This window comes from Ambystoma mexicanum, chromosome 5q, assembly GCF_040938575.1.
Source record: "Ambystoma mexicanum isolate Mex_15411 chromosome 5q, UKY_AmexF1_1, whole genome shotgun sequence".
NCBI lineage: Eukaryota > Metazoa > Chordata > Amphibia > Caudata > Ambystomatidae > Ambystoma > Ambystoma mexicanum.
The window spans coordinates 1,374,539,380-1,374,552,566 of record NC_090933.1 but is presented as its reverse complement, the minus strand read 5'-3'; the positions used below and the strand labels follow the sequence as shown (position 1 = coordinate 1,374,552,566).

Genomic DNA, 13,187 nt, shown 5'->3' with positions numbered 1-13,187 from the left:
AACAAAGTTTTTTCATTGATATATATATCCGTAAAAAAACTTTGTTAAAGGGACGTTATGGTTCAAAGTAAAATCGAAAACCCCCTGAAATTCAGCAGTTATGGTAAGATAAGCAACCATAACTCGCGCCACCACCGTGCACTGCTAAGACTAACACCCAGGACATCAAAGATGACATCACAAATGTCATTGATGACATCACTGATGACATCACATGTGCATTTACTTTTCATGAAAACTCTGTACAAGGGATTCTTATAATGCTGACCAAAAACTGTCAAGGATCATTGGTATAAATATCATGAGCTAATTAGTGCATTAAGCAATGCATTGATATAAATAGCATTCTATTATGAAGTTCTATCCAGTATACTAAGCTACTCATGCAGAAACATAGGCAGTGTGTGCAGCATACATGATGAAGGTGCATATTCATAATCTTGCCATGTTGAATAGTGAAATGATAACTGCTTTCTTATTAGAGTTGTGCATTCTGTGAAACATGTAATAAGTAGATAATAAAACCCACTTAATACAGGATTGCATTATTACAGACAAAACACAAAGAGACAACAACACATACAAATATGAGTATATACAGGGACAGTGAAGTAAACAAAAAAGCAGAAGTAGTAGCAGAAAGAGTTCATAACCTAACTGATTATCTTTATGCAGAGAAATGATTGCTCTGTTTCAAAGCTGCTACTTACCATATGTATGTGTATCACATGATGTGACTGGACCCTAAGGAAAGGAGAGTGAGTACAATGTATACAAATATGAGCATATACAGGGAAGGTAGAGTAATAAAAATAAAACTATGAGAAAGTGCTGATAACCCTAAAGATTATCTTCATGTACAGAAAGGATTGCTCTCTTTCAAGCCTGTGTCTTCTGCTATGTATATGTTTCATATGATGTGACTTGACCCTAAGTCTGCAAATATAGTACCCTTTCAATGTTTAGTTCCTGACTGTTACTGAAGAAAACTATGTGGCCTAGATATGTCAGTAAAGGAAAAAAGGGAGAGCCAGACATGTGATGTCATCAGTGATGTCATCAATGACATTTGTGATGTCATCTTTGATGTCTGGGTGTTAGTGTTAGCAGTGCATGGTGTCGCGAGTTATGGTTGCTTATCTTACCATAACTGCCGAATTTCAGGGGTTTTTCGGTTTTACTTTGAACCATAACGTCCTTTAACAGAGTTCATTTACTAAATTTCATAGGTTTTTAGTAGCACAACTTAACCATAATATCCCTGACTTTATATACATGTAACATAGAACATACTGAACCCCCAGCTAGTGATTTTGATGTCCGCGGACTGTGCGAATGTCCGCGGACGGACAGGGACAACAGCAACACTACCCAAAAACTCAGGGGTATCTTAAATTGTAATATCATGCTATATGAACACTGCACAAGTTGAAAAACCAACACACAAACACATTATATGTAGTAATAAATAAGAAGTAGAACCTATACATCTAACACATCAACCATCCATTTAAATACCATGTATACTAAAATGGAATATACCATAACAAGAAAGATATGCTTGTAACATAATTACCTCACAGAAACTGCACAACTAGGAGCAACAGCAGATCTACAGAACTGTGAGGAGACAACTTACCAAAATCTAGTAAGTAAACTTCTTTTTTCTTATATATTTCTAAAATGACTATATTAGATACAATAAAAGCAATATATATATATATATATTTTTTCCTTACAGAAATGTCAAGTACTTTAGAATGGCTTGAGGAGAATTTCCCACATGGTCAAATGTCTGAAGATAGTGAAACTAATGGTAGACACTTCTCTATATAATCAAATTAATAAGCATTACTTTATGTGCACTTAACATATATATATATTTTTTTAACAGACCATACAAACATTGAAAATATTACACAAGATACTTTACAACAGACTCTCCAGAGGATGGAAGAAAAAATGAATAAACTAATGACAAATTTGCAGCTTTTGAAAGATTTTGTGGAGGACCATATAAAGGAAAAAATTAGATATCATTGTCCAACATGTACCTGTCCCCCCTCTCCATATCCCAATCAATTATCCCCAAACTCTCCCCACAAAGAAAAACGTTTTGATAAGACTTCGATCCCTTCATCTTCTCGTGTCCATCCTTTTGAAAATCCCAATTCCCCTGTGTTTGTTTTGGTTTCTGCTTCCCCTTCTTTACCATACATTGTATATATATATATATATAATATAATGAAAAATAAATGTTATGTGTGTATTAATTTAGTCCTTTGTGTTTTTTTTAAAAAGTCAGTTTTAGTGTCCGCAGACAGCGCGGGTGTCCGGGATGTCCGTAATTAACCAAATGGGGTTGTCCTGAGGACACTGTACCTGTCCGTACTGTTCGTAGGCAAAATGAAACTGTTCTAAGAACACACGTGGTGTCCTGGGATGTTCATAAACAAACAAAATGGGGGTGCCCTGAGGACACTATGCCTGTCTGTATTGTTCGTAGACAAGTTGAAACTGTTCTAAGAACACATGCAGTGTCCTAGGATGTTCGTAAATAAACAAAATGGGGGTGTCCTGAGGACACTATGATGGTCCGTACTGTTCGTAGGCAAGGTGAAACTGTTCTAAGAACACACGCGGTGTCCTGTGATATTCGTAAACAAACAAAATGGGGGTGTCCTGAAAACACTATGCCTGTCCGTACTCTTCGTGGGCAAAGTGAAACTGTTCTAAGAACACGCGCAGTGTCCTAGAATGTTCGTAAATAAACATAATGGGGGTGTCCTGAGGACACTATACCTGTCCGTACTGTTCGTGGGCAAGTTGAACCTGTTCTAAGAACAACCACCTGTCCGTAACTGTTTGTTTCACTTGTGTCGCACTTTTAATTAGTTTCAGGACCCGAACACTGTCCATAGAACACCAAGGCGCATGCGCAAAAACGATCACGTGCATTTGGTGTCCTGCGGACACCCGTTCCCTTCGCGGACATGTTTGCAACGCCACCATGTGACCGCGCCCACGCTGAGCGTATGTTCTGATTGCGGACACTGTCCGGGTCCCTGAACCTTTTAAAAGTACCTTTTCAGGCAATCCACGGTATTTTATAATAATAAATCACCATAGCACATGTCCCAGACAATGACGCTGACTTTCTACATACTTTTTGGGACTTTTTGAGCCCTTTGGGAGTGTTCGATCTGTCCGCGGACAGTGTGGCTGTCCGCAAACTGCGCACCAGCACCCCTATAAAAGGCCACACCCCAGAGCTCATCCTCATTGTGTTTCTGGCTATATATCAGAACACTGCAAAAATTTTGCTGCCAATATTGCAGATTTTGCTGGAACCTGATGGCATCCATGGCTCCTCTACTACCACCTGGTGCTACATCTGCCTCAGCACCACCCCCCCCTCCACCACCACCACCTCCCCAAGGGCCTGAAGAGGGGAACAGGCGTGAGGATGTAGAGGAGGAAGATCCAGAGGAGGAAGAGAATGAGGTAGTGGAAGTCCCTACTACCAGCACTCGCCGTGAGTCTTGGGTGTGGCGGTTATTTACCATTCATGGTAACGTACCCAAGGCGCGTGCGAACAAAGTTACCTGCAACCAGTGCAAAATGGTAGTGAGTCGCGGGAAGCTTGGTTCGTACAGCTTTGGTACGACTACTATGAAGCGACATCTAAGGTCGTTCCACGGTGGGGCCACTCGCAAGGTTGTACCTTGCGAGGAGTGTAGTAGGTTGAGTTCCTCTACTGCATACTCCGTTTACGCTCCTCTCACCACAAGGGACACTCCTGTGGGAGAGCGCATCCCACCAGCCGCCTCACAGGCCATTGATAATGCTGATTACCCTTACCTTTCGAGGGTCACAGTTTTGTGTATGTACTGCGACGCAGTACTCTGCAGGGGGGAGAGACTTCGGAGTGCTTTCGAGACTGCGGTCAAGGAGCACGAGAAGACCTGCTTCCTACCTAAATAAGGTCCACCCCACATCTTCCTCTCTCCACTCGCCCTTAATCAAAATCATCAGCAAGTTCCTTCAACAATTGAGAAACAACAAACTGTCAGCTGTTGTCACTGCCCCCACAGGTTTAGCTGCCTACAACATAGGCAGAGTCCCTTTACACCGATTACGACTCCTGCCAGTAGAACACCAAAACAAATTAGACTATTACAAACTTTTTACAGAAGCTGCAATGGAACTACACAGAGTGTTAAAACAAATGAAAATGCTACTAATAGATGAAGTGAGCATGGTCTCCAACCTAATGTTGGTTTTGATTCACCTTAGAATACAAGAAGTACTTAAAACAAACTACGAAGAACTCTTTGGAGGAAAACACATTATTGTTTTCGGAGATCTTCTACAATTGACACCAGTGAAAGGGGAACCTATTTTTAAAACCTTAGGACACAAACTCTGCCGTAAAACTGTTGGCAGCATAGGAAATGTCAACCTTTGGCAACATTTCCAATACAGAGAATTAACAGAAAACATGCAACAGTCTGCAGACCTTACCTACGCCAACATTTTAAAAAGTATTAGAGTTGGTGTACTATCTCAAGAAGCACAAGCAATATTAAAAACCGGCACATCCATGCACTTTATGGCCATAACTCATGTGCTACTGATGTTATGGAACAATTATCGCACCAAAATATCAATTGTATGTTTTAATGCCAACTCTTGCAAGCAGTTCCAAATTCAATGAAACAATGTTGAAAAAAGAAATGCAACCAATAATTGAAATTTGCTCCACAGACAAACTGGACGTACATGGAATGACACTACCCATGTGTCAACAAGCCACAACAAGACTAAATACCTTAGTAAATTCTATCTCCAACACAGCTGGTTTGGAGAAAATATTAAAATTATCCTTAAACTGTAGAGTAATGCTTAAACGCAACCTTGACGTGGAGCAAGGACTAGTTAATGGAGCACTGGGTACAGTTGTTGGCTTTCAAACATACCCACGTGACAACAACATTCAGTTTGTCAATATTCTCTTTGACAAACTTTCAGAAGTGAAAAGGATAGGGCGCTCAATAGCTCGATTCCTTCTCTTCAAAGACATGTGTGTACGTAGAGAACAATTTTCTCTAACTCTAGCATACACAGTCACCATTCATAAATCACAAGGTCTTACCCTCAACAAAGCATTGATATATATTGGTAACACAGTCTTTAAAGAAGGCATGAGCTACGTAGCACTATCAGGCTTACGTACACTTGCCGGTCTATTTCTAATCAACTTTAATGCAAGTAAAGTAAACGCTAATATTCTTTGCATTTTAGAATACAATAGACTACGTTCCACTATACACCCCCATCTAAAAACATATCCTGTTCCACAAAAAGGAAAAGGTTGTAAAAGAAAACTAATTCAAACAGAAATGCAACAGGATGTCACTGCAAATCCTCCAAAGAGAGTAAAAGAAGCTAATACTTCATCAATTACCACAACCAAAGAAGAACCTATTACTGAAAGTAACTCGGGTAGTTCTTCAAAGAAGCAACACACATTCCGAAAAAATGACCTGGACACAGACCTATCTGGTCCATTTAAATTTTCAAATATAACTGGTGTAAATTGCTACGCAAATGTAGCATTGAATATTCTATTTCAATTGCCACCAATTGTTGACAACATTTACTTACACAGTACAGACCAATTGTGTTTGCAAATGTTAGTACTTCATAGAAACGCAACAAACAATCCTGATAATACGTATACTGTTCATGGAATAAGACAAGTATTGGACTTCTGTGCTGGAATGGTGAAATTCACTATAAACTCACAGGAAGATCCACAAGAATTTCTAATGTACTTACTACAAGTACTGAAAAACAAAAACATACCTATAAATGAAATCTTCCAGATTTCATACATGTGGAAACATACATGCACTCTCTGCAACAATGTGACACAGGAACAAATCCCTAATGAGCGCTTTGTGTATATATCTGTAATGTGACTGGGCGTATACCGTATCTTCAAAGGTGATGTGTAACACACGGCTGGCTCTTTGGGCTGGACCTCTGTGCACTGTATGTCTGACTCGAAGGGTAAGGTGTCTGCAGATAGAAAATATGGGATTAATGAACTGGGTTATTGAATGTCTCTCTTCTTCCCTTTCTCTTCTCCTGTAGAACCCCAAAGGTTAACGCGCTCACCTTAGGTAAGTGAACGCCGTGCTCTCCATCTGCTTCGGGGCAGGGTGCTGTAACCAGTTTCTTCACTGGATAAGGGGAGCAGGCCTCTTGACTTCAGAGGACTGCTGTCCGTCGTTTACTACACGAACGGTAAGTTTCGAGTAATTCTAATGTCTTTAAAAGTCTTTAGTAATGATGTCTCTTGTTTTGCAGGGTTCCGGCGATGGCGGATGACGGGCTGAAGTGAGTTGAAGATGGAACCTGTGTGATGAATAAAAGCGCCTGGAAGCACGTAAGTAAGCGCTTGTTGCCTGCTTCACGATGCGCTCTAACTGTCTTTTTATTTTGCAGGTACAAGTTCGGAGCGGCTGCAGGGTGCCGGAATACCCACTGGGTTAGATGTGGAAAGGAGTAATGGCACGTGAGTATTAAAGTTCCCCAATGTCTTTAAACGCACCTTGTTTTGTCTTTCAGATGCGGGATGCAGCGCCGAAGGCCTCCGGAGCGTGCGAAGAGTTGGTAAGCTTTTGTCTTTCAGATGCCGGAATGCAGTGCGAAGACCTCCGGAGCGCACGAAGAGTAGGTAAGCCTTTGTCTTTCAGATGCCGGAATGCAGCGCGAGGCGTTGGTGACAGCCGATGGACCAGGTAAGTGAAGCGCTGTCACTGAAGACCATAATGCTAACCTGTTCTTTCTTGTCTTTATAGGTGTTGCTGAAGACTGGATTCAGGATGGTAAGCCTTTTTCCTTAGGCCCAGGATCAGATGCAGAAGACACGATGAGCGTTCTGCTGCAGAGGATGCAGAATAACGCAAAGCAAGATTCATCCACCGGGTGTGGTTTAAATAGCCTCCTGTAGTGCTTAGGTGTCTCCTTCCACAGCCACGCCTAGGTAAGAAAAGAGTTCCTGCCTTCCAGAAGAGTTCCAGTGTTCTGAATCTAGGGAGTGGCTCCTGCCCCACCCAACAGGAACAGTAGTTCCAAACAGAAGAGGATCAGAGGCTCAACTGGCAGGCAAGTAAGCAGCATGGTCTGCTGCAGGTAAGTCCACCCAAGCATTATGAGCCCGGCGCTTCCAGCGCTGGGACTGGGCATATTCATGAGCCTGGTGCCACTGGCGCCAGGACTGGGTCCAAAAGGTCCCAATTGGGACTGGTTGGCACTCGGAACCTGGGTTATGGATCTGCTTCCAAGGGAGTTGGGAAAACCCTGACCTTTTGGAAGCAGAGATCATGACAGTACCCCCCCTCAAGGCCCCTCCCAAACCGGGCTTTTCCGGGGGTTTTGGCTTGTCAGGAAATGTTCGGTGAAATCTTTTGATTAGGCGAGGAGCGTGGACATATTCAGCAGGTTCCCAGGATCTCTCTTGGGGGCCGTAGCCTTTCCAGTCAATTAGGTAAAATAGTTTAGATTTGGAGATCTTGGAGTCCAGAATGCTTTTGACTTCAAACTCGAGTTCTCCATCAACTAGGATGGGTTTTGGAGATTTAGTTAGTCGGGTTTGAGGTTGCACGGGTTTTAATAGAGACGTGGAAGACCGGATGTATCTTCATGTGCGGGGGCAAGTCCAACTTGACCGCTACTGGGTTTACTATGGTAGTGATGGAATAGGGACCAAGGTATCTTGGGTTGAATGTGCGTGGCCCTTTTAGAGGTAGATATTTGGTGGATAACCAGACTTGGTCCCCTACTTGAAATTGAGGGGCTTCCTTCCGATGTTGATCTGCTCCTTTCTTGTATTGTTCTTTAGCCCTTTGAAGGTGAGAAACAGCTTCCTTAAAGGCTTGGGTGATTGTAGAATGCAGGTAGTCTACTGCTGGTGTTTCAAGATCTTGGAGGGGATCCAACTCCGAGGTTCGAGGGTGACTGCCGTACAAAAGAAAAAACGGTGTTTTCCCAGTTCCCGAATGGACAGTTATTGTAGGCATATTCGGCTATCCAAAGGATGTCTTTCCAAGTTTTTTCAGTTTGTTGCAGCATGCAGCGTAAATACTGTTCCAGAGTTTGATTGGTCCTCTCGGTTTGTCTGTCGGTCTGAGGGTGGTGACTGGTCGATAGTCTCACATCAATTTGAGTCGACCGACAGCAACTTCGCCAAAAATGAGAAATAAATTGACTACCTCGATCCGAAATTAGAACCGAAGGAAAACCGTGTAGTCGGACGATGTTTTCGAGAAATTCTCGGGCCAGAGTTGCTGCTGTTGGCAAGCCTTTGTGCGGAATGAAATGCGCCATCTTGGAGAATAAGTCCACGATTACTAGAATCGTATTGTATCCGGAGCATGGAGGTAGATCGGTGATGAAGTCCATAGAAAGCGTATGCCAAGGGCGAGGTGGGATGTCAATAGGGCGTAAGAGGCCTGCTGGTCTTTCCTTTTGACTCTTGTTTTGGGCGCATACTCCACAGGACAGTATAAAGTCTCTGATATCTTTTTTCCAAGACGGCCACCAGAAGTAGCGCTTGATCTTTTCTGAGGTCTTGGCCATACCGGGATGACCTTCCATTAAAGAATCGTGATAACAAGAGATTACTTTTTTCTGTAAATCTGTGCTGGGTAGGTATAATCGTTCTTGGAAATACAATAGGTTGTCCTTTACTGCAAAGTCCTTTCCCTGCAGATGCCAATTCTGTATGTCTGCTGGAGTTACAAGTTGCCTGGCTTTATCCTTAACTTCTTCTATGGATTCTGTGGCGATTACACCCAGAATTCTTTGTTCGGGAATGATTGGTACAGGTTTAGGGTTGATCAAGTGTTCTTCCACTCCCATCCGAGAAAGGGCATCAGCTTTACCGTTCTTTGTACCAGGTCGATAGGTAATTATGAAGTCAAACTCGGCAAAGAATAATGCCCAACGGAGTTGTCTAGAGGATTGGGCTTTTGCGGTTTTCAAATATTGCAGGTTTTGGTGATCCGTAATCACAGTAACGGTTTGTCGGGCCCCCAGCAGATAATGCCGCCAAGCCTTAAAGGCAGACTTGATAGCCAGAAGTTCCTTGTCAGTAATCGTGTAATTGATTTCAGGAGGCGAGAATTTGCGGGACCAAAATGCCACGGGATGCAACTGATTGGTTACCGGGTCCTTTTGTGATAGAACTGCCCCCATGGCAAGGCTTGAAGCATCAGTTTCCACGATGTAGGGGAGTTCGGGGCGAGGGTGTTTTAAGATTGGTGCAGAGATAAATTTAGTCTTCAAATCCTGGAAAGCTTGTTCCGCCTTGGTAGACCATTCAAAACGTTTGTTTTTCTTTAACAAGGCAGTGATGGGCTGGACTATTCGAGAGAATTCGGGGATAAACCTGCGGTAAAAGTTAGCGAAGCCTAACATGCTTTGCATACCTTTTACGGAGGATGGTGATGGCCATTTGAGAACTGCATCGACCTTCTTTGAATCCATACGTACTCCGCCAGTTGATAATATGAATCCCAAGAATTCAACTTCAGTCACGTTGAAAACACATTTTTCCAATTTAGCGAACAGTTTGTGTTGACGCAATCTTTCGAGGACCATTTTCACGTGTTTCCGATGTTCAGATTCCGATGAAGAATAAACGAGGATGTCGTCAATGTAAACAACAACACACACATCTATGAGCTCTCTGAGGACATCATTCATAAAATATTGAAAGGCGGCCGGGGCATTGAAAAGTCCGAAGGGCATGACCTGATATTCAAATAGCCCATACTTGGTGCGGAAGGCCGTCTTCCATTCATCGCCCTCTTTTACTCGTACCAAGTGGTAAGCTCCTCTAAGATCCAGCTTTGTATATATGCATGCTTTTCTGACTTGGTCCAGGAGTTCAGGGATCAAAGGTAACGGATATCTATTCTTAACGGTGATCTGGTTCAGGGAGCGATAATCGATACAAGTTCTAAGGTCTCCTTCCTTTTTTGGAACGAAGAACAAAGCTGAAGAAGGAGGGGACTTGGAAGGACGAATAAACCCATTCGCCAGGTATTGATCCAGGTATTGTCGAAGGTGAAGGTTCTCAGGCTCGGTGAGGGCATAAATTCTATTACAAGGAGGAGTAGATCCAGGTATCAGGTCTATCTGGCAGTCATAAGACCTATGAGGAGGTAGAGAGTTAGCCTGATCCTTCCGGAAAACATCTTGGTATTCTAGGTATTCGGGAGGTAACTGGGGAGTCTCTGAAGAAACTGCTGCCAGTGCAACACCAGGTGGAGGGTGACAAGTAGAGACACATTCTGGAAACTGGACCGTTCTTGCTCGCCAATCAATTAGAGGATTGTGTTTCTCTAACCAAGGTATTCCTAGAATAATCTGAAACTGAGGGGCCTTGATCACATCGAACACGATCTTCTCATGGTGTCCATCTTGACTTACTAGCGTCACCTCTTGAGTGGTATGCGTTACTGGCCCTGAGGCTATCTCCGTACCATCCACTGTAGTAATGACGTCCTTTACAGCCTTGGGACAAAGAGTTAGATTCATCCTCAAAACCATTTCATGATCCACATAATTGCCGATGGCACCGCTGTCGACGTAAGCTTCAATTGCATGTAATCGATCCGGATTATCAGGGCTAATGAGGACCATGGGTATCACGAAATGCGAGGTCACGGAACTGGTTTTCACGCTCGGCAAGAGGACCTCTATTCTTGTCTGGCGAGGTCGTTTCCCTGCTCAGAGTTTGTAACTTTGGTAACTGCAGCTCCTACTGCCTTCTTGGCAGGTTTCACCGGACAGTCTCGAAGAAAGTGCCCTGAGTTTCCGCAATATAGGCATAATTGCAACTGTTTTCTCCTTTCCCGCTCCTTTTGTGTTAGAGGACCTTTCAGACCCCCTATTTGCATGGGTTCCCCAGAGTCTACTCCTTTGGAAGGAGTTGGCGACTTGGAAAATACTCGAGCATCAAACTTGGAACGGTCGGCCTTCCTGTTCTGCAGTCTATGATCTATTTGAACGACCAAGTCTATATAATCCGAACAGTCTTGTGGGGGATTCACTACTTGGGCTAAAACGTCTTTGAGCTCTCCACGTAGACCTCTATAAAACAGCGTAATCCTTTTGTCCTCAGGCCATTGAGTTTCCACTATTAGTCTATTGAAAGATGCAATATAAGCCAAAAGGTCTTGATTACCCTGTCGCAACGAAAGAAGCTCATTGTCCAAGGCCTGCCCCTGTGAATGTCTTGCAAACAGTTTTTCCATACTAAGCTGAAAGGCTTGAAAATCATGGAGAACCGGATCGTCTTGATTAACTAGAGGGATCGACCAGTCTGCCGCATTGCCACTAAGGTACGAAAGTACAAAAGCTACTTTAGCTTGATCAGTTGGAAAGGCTGCTGGCCGGCATAAGAAGTGCAACCGGCACTGATTGATAAATACTGCAAACCTCTTTGGGTCACCAGAAAATCGTTCGGGCGGAGCCAGAGGTACATTCCCAGGTAGGTTGATCTGCACTGGATTCATAGAGGATGTTGAAGGAAGATTTGCCCCTGATGCGGGTAACGGGGTCTGTCCGGCTTGTGACTGTAGCAATTGTCTAGCAAGACCGTCTGTTCTCTCCTTGGAAATAATTAGTTCCCTTCTTAGAGCATTCGTTTCCTGACGAACTGCATGCACTTCTGCCCTTAGTTCCCCAAGTACCCGGGCTAGGTGGTCAGTATCCGAGGTTTCCATAGCGCCTGGGCGAGAGTTTTGCGGTAGGCTTTGCGTTCTGTAACGCTCACCTGATTCTCGCAGAGGCGCCGGTCTTGACTGGGCAGCTACCGTATCTTCAAAGGTGATGTGTAGCACCCGGTTGGCTCTTTGGGCTGGACCTCTGTGCACTGTATGCCTGACTTCAAGAGTGAGATGTCTGCAGATAGAAAATATGGGATTAATGAACTGGGGTTATTGGGGTGTCCCTATCTCTTCGTTTTTTGCTCTCCTGTAGACCCCCAAAGGTTAACGCTCTCACCTTAGGTAAGTGAATGCCGAGCTCTCCATCTGCCTCGGGGCAGGGTGCTGTAACCAGTTTCTTCACTGGGTAGGTAGCGCAGGCCTCTTGACTTCAGAGGACTGCTGTCCGTCGTTTACTGCATGAACGGTAAGTTTCGAGTAATTCTATTGTCTTTAAAGTCTTTAGTAATGATGTCTCTTGTTTTGCAGGGCTCCGGCGATGGCGGATGACGGGCTGAAGTGAGTTGAAGATGGAGTCCATGTGATGAATAGAAGCGCCTGGAAGCACGTAAGTAAGCGCTTGTTGCCTGCTTCACGATGCGCTCTAACTGTCTTTTATTTTGCAGGTACGAGTTCGGAGCGGCTGCAGGGTGCCGGAATACCCACTGGGTTAGATGTGGAAAGGAGTAATGACACGTGACTATTAAAGTTCCCCAATGTCTTTAAATGCACCTTGTTTTGTCTTTCAGATGCGGGATGCAGCGCCGAAGGCCTCCCGAGCGTGCGAAGAGTTGGTAAGCTTTTGTCTTTCAGATGCCGGGATGCTAACCTGTTCTTTCTTTTCTTTATAGGTGTTGCTGAAGACTGGATTCAGGATGGTAAGCCTTTTTTCTTTCAGATGCCGGAATGCTAACCTGTTCTTTCGTGTCTTTATAGGTGTTGCTGAAGACTGGATTCAGGATGGTAAGCCTTTTTTCCTTAGGCCCAGGATCCGATGCAGAAGACACGATGAGCGTTCTGCTGCAGAGGATGCAGAATAACGCAAAGCAAGATTCATCCACCGGGTGTGGTTTAAATAGCCTCCTGTAGTGCTTAGGTGTCTCCTTCCACAGCCACGCCTAGGTAAGAAAAGAGTTCCTGCCTTCCAGAAGAGTTCCAGTGTTCTGAATCTAGGGAGTGGCTCCTGCCCCACCCAACAGGAAAAGTAGTTCCAAACAGAAGAGGATCAGAGGCTCAACTGGCAGGCAAGTAAGCAGCATGGTCTGCTGCAGGTAAGTCCACCCAAGCATTATGAGCCCGGCGCTTCCAGCGCTGGGACTGGGCATATTTATGAGCCTGGTGCCACTGGCACCAGGACTGGGTCCAAAAGGTCCCAATTGGGACTGGTTGGCACTCGGAACC

General features: G+C 44.1%; 1 protein-coding gene across 2 annotated transcripts in view; it reads left to right on the top strand.

Annotated features, from left to right (window-relative positions):
- LOC138498731 (CD5 antigen-like) overlaps positions 1–13,187 on the top strand; it is a 437,221-nt gene that overhangs the window by 393,948 nt on the left and 30,086 nt on the right. The window lies entirely within an intron of this gene.